At 47.8% G+C, this 4,392-nt stretch overlaps 1 protein-coding gene across 1 annotated transcript in view; it reads right to left on the minus strand.

Moving 5' to 3' along the window:
- Positions 1-4,392, minus strand: part of LOC122550141 (activin receptor type-2B-like) — a 170,268-nt gene that overhangs the window by 43,591 nt on the left and 122,285 nt on the right. The window lies entirely within an intron of this gene.

The raw sequence follows: 4,392 nt of genomic DNA on the forward strand, positions 1-4,392 counted from the left end.
GGGACAGAGAGAGAGAAAAGGCAGGAGGGAGAGAAAGAGAAAGAAGGACAAAGATAAGGAACGAGAAAGGGGAGAGAGAGAGAGTGAGAGAGAGAGAGAGAGTGAGACACAAAGGGAACAGAGAAAAAGAGAGAGAGACAAGTGGGATAGAGAGAGACACAATGGGGACAAAGGGGGGGGAAAAAGAGAGAGAGAGAGAGACACAGAGAGACAGAGACACAAAGAGGATAGAGAAAGGACCAACTGGGGAAGAGGAAAGGTGGAGATGGAGGGTGGTTGAGAGAAGGAGAGTGATCGACAGAGAGAGAGATGGAAAGAGAGTGCATGTTCCAGGTTGGTGACCTTGCCCCCTCTCTCGGCAGATATGGGCCCGAGCTGCTCACTGTTCAGCTCCTTCTGCTTTGATTTCGGATTTCCTGTTGTTTATTTGTAAAAGGGAACAGCGTGCGTGTCCCACGAGCAATAAGCCAATGAAGATGGTTGACGGGGTGTGGAGGGTCCTGAACATAAAAAGGTGTGCTGTGGAAACACCAAAACCTCTGAAAAGACTTCCACCCCCGTTCACCCCTGTTTGTAATGGGCGCCGCCGCTCAGACAAAATCTCTCACTGCCACACTCACTTCTGTCTAAAGATCACCAGAATTCATGGGGAGCACTGTTTTGCTCTGTGTCACTTTATGACAATGCAGCTTTTACATGGTTTTGTTGTGACACTGTTAACCATTCAACACAGCTCAGGTTATCACTGCTTTAGCAATGCAAGGAATTACATTGTATTTTGTGACACCAATACACTGCATTACTTAATCCACAACAGAGCACTGTGGCCAGTCCTGAATGACACACATCAGGAAGGATTTTATTAGAAGCAAAAGGTGAAGTGAGGCAAATCTTTGTCACTCAGTGAGTAGTTAGGGGAGAGCACACAGTGCCTGGAAGCCTGGTGGTGGCAGGTTCAATTCGGGAGAACGTTAGATCATTATTGAAACAGGAAGTCGGGAAACCGTGAGGAGGTGGAACATGGCAGCGAGTAAATTGCTGGCCCAGAGAGCCAGTGCAGACATGATGGCCTGAATGGCCTCCTCTGCATTGTACCAATCCTGTGATCTACAGTCCAGAAACCAGACACTGTGGCTTGTACTGCTGCCTCACAGAGCCAGGGCCCTGGGTTCAATTCCAGCCTCGGGTGACTGTGTGGGGTTTGCATTTGTCCCCCCCACCCCCGTCTGCGTGGGTTTCCTCCAGGTGCTCCAGTTTCCTCCCACAATCCAAAGATATGCAGGTTAGGTGATGGGCCATGCTAAATTGCCCCATAGTGTTCAAGGATAGGCAAATTAGGTGAGTTGGAAAATGTAGTGTTATAAGAATAGGGTTGGGAGTAGGTGGTCTGCTCTTTAGAAGGTCAGTGTGGACACAATGGGCCGAATAGCCTGCTTTCACACTAGGAACTTTAGGATTCAACCCAAGCAGTTAGCATTGGCCCTCCAGGAGCCTACACCACCAAAAACACTAATGTGCCTCCAATCCTTTCTCCTTTACATTCCAAACATCTGCATCTCTTCGCCTCAGCTTCCCTCCTGCGGAGAGTCACATCAAGGGGCCGAATGGCCTCTTTCTATGCTGTAGCCAGACGGTGATCAATTGCAAACTGAAAACCCTGGGCTCCTGTTGTCTGGTGGGTTGTGTCCAACTGCAAGTGCAGTGGGTGAACAAAGAGCATCAACTGCCAGCTTATTTTTTTTTTAAAATCATTCTGCGTTTGAAGAAAATGTTCCATGAAGAGCATTCGCCTTTTTTTCAGTTTATTGTGTCTTGGGGCAGGAATTCTTATACCCATAATGAAATCGCTCCACAGAGGCTGGTATCCTGTAACCAAGTCAACTGCCAGTTTATTAGCAGGAGCCGGTAACACATCATGGGCCAATCATCAATAGCTAAGATCTGCCAGTGACCCATTAGAACTGCCAATGAACACTCTGCCCGTTTGAGAAATGCGTTCACACACAGAAGTGATAAATAACACAATGGAACACACGCTCACACAGCTCTTTTACTCATACCCTCAACTTTACCAGGCAGCAGCTCGCAACAGGGAGGAATGAATTTCTCATTAGATCATAAGTTCAGTTCCATTTGTCACAAGATCTGATTAATATCTTCAGAACCAAAAGAGGACAGCACCAGCAAACCCAAGTCTGAAAATAGTTTAAGAAAAGTTGTTCACATGAATATGTTGAGCCAGCATTTATTACCCATCTCTAATTTCCCCAGAGGTTACAGGTGGTTTCAGAGTCACGACATCAATGTTGGACTGGAGCCACATTGAGGCCAGACTGGGTAAAGACGGCAGATTTCCTTTCCTCACGGATGACAGTGAAGCAGATGGGTTTTTACAACAAAACAAAAATCAAGAGGTTAGATCCATCATCACAGGTCACTTTTTAAAATGCAAATGTGCCATCGTCAGATTCCAACCTCCATCCCCTGAAGGCTAGCCTGGGATTCTGGATTACAATGGCATCGTCATGATGCCACAAAGGAGGTGATGGTAGTGAGCTTGAACCGCCTGCAGTCCGTATGCTGTAGGTAAACCCTCAACACCCTGAGGCAGGATGGTGACCCAGCGAATGTGAGGTAATGGCGATATATTACCAAATCAGGATGGCGAGTGGTTTGGAGGGGAACTTGCAGGGGGAGGGTGGTGTCCCCCCATGTGTCCACATGCCCTTGTCCTTCTCGATGGTCGAGGTCAGAGTGTGGAAGGTGCTGTCGGAGGTGTTGTCGTAGCTAATGATGTTGAGTTATTGAGAGGGAGAAGCCATCACAAGCCTCCCATCCTCCAGTCTCATTTTGAGCCGGGCAAAACTCAGCCAACGGCAACTTACAATTTCTCTGGGCGGCACAGTGGCTCAGTGGTTAGCACTGCTGCCTCTCAGCACCAGGGTCCCAGGTTCGATTCCAGCCTTGGGCAACTGACTGTGTGGAGTTTGCACATTCTCCTGTGTCTGCGTGGGTTTCCTCTGGGTGCTCCGGTTTCCTCTCACAGTCCAAAGATGCGCAGGTCAGGTGAATTGGCCATGCTAAATTGCCCGTAGTGTTAGGTGCATTGGTCAGAGGGAAATGGGACTGGGTGGGTTACTCTTCGGAGGGTCGGTGTGGACCTGTTGGGCCGAAGGGCCTGTTTCCACACTGTAGGGAATCCAATCTAATCCTCTCATTAAGAGAATATCGGAACACATTCCCAAAACTGCTCGCAGCCTTCTATTTATTCACGTTGCATGACGGCTATGGGGAGAACAGAGCGAGGATCTGCAATCTCCTACTGCTTCAGTAGCTTCCGCCTGGCTTCTTACAGATGATTTATTCAGTTTGTCTCAACATGCTGGATTAGATCACTGCGTTTTATCTGTCCAAACCCAGGGAGACTCAAACTACACAGGTTAAAACCATCAGGGAGTTCATATCAAGGTCATTAAAATCACTGGATGGAATGGTTTTCAGTCATACTTTTATTGCGAGTACAAAACAGGGCTACATCCACGGTCACATTAAACACCTATTGGATGTAACAAACAGAAATAGAATAATCCCATCAGCAAAGGGCGCGAGATCTGGTATAGATGCCTTGCTGCTGAATCACTCGAAAAAGCAATTTGCCTTTTGACAGTAAGTTCCCTACATTGCTCTTTTTCCCTACTCTTCTGTTGAGCGATGGTTTCTAACCTTCACTGAACTCTGACTGGATTACTGCATCGTAATCCAGTCCCTGCACTCAGATGTCCTTGACAGGCAGAACTGGCGGTAGCCTTTTCTATTAAGAACTGCAGTTTGATAGTTGCCTCCCAACACAAACTCACGCATTAGGAAGTGAGGCCAGTCTGTCGCTGCTGGCAATGCATTACGTCCCAGAACTCCCTTTGTAAAACTCCTCCGTTTGCAACACCCTCTCCCCTTCACAACGTTTCATGTGGCAACGGTTCTGAAAGGGTTAACGCTGAGCACTGCATTGAGCTCCAACCCGTCTAATGATGCCACAAGGATTTGGACACCGAGAGGCTTAGGATCTAACAAATTGAAGTCCTCCAACCACAAGTCTACCAATAGTCTTACCTACTAACCTTACAACCCACTACCTCTTACTTAAGACAAGAGCCTCCTCTTTATGAGACTTGCCACTAAGTCGGCTCTTCGGCCGAGTCAGGGAAAGACAGGATGGCAGCAAAACATTATCCCAACCACAAGCTGGTAGCGATTGGCGCCAAAACACAAGGAGAAAGTGAGGTCTGCGGATGCTGGAGATCAAAGTTGAAACTTTATTGCTGGAACAGCGCAGCAGGTCAGGCAGCATCTAGGGAACAGGAGAATCGACGTTTCGGGCATTAGCCCTTCTTC

This window comes from Chiloscyllium plagiosum, chromosome 5, assembly GCF_004010195.1.
Source record: "Chiloscyllium plagiosum isolate BGI_BamShark_2017 chromosome 5, ASM401019v2, whole genome shotgun sequence".
NCBI classification, from domain to species: domain Eukaryota; kingdom Metazoa; phylum Chordata; class Chondrichthyes; order Orectolobiformes; family Hemiscylliidae; genus Chiloscyllium; species Chiloscyllium plagiosum.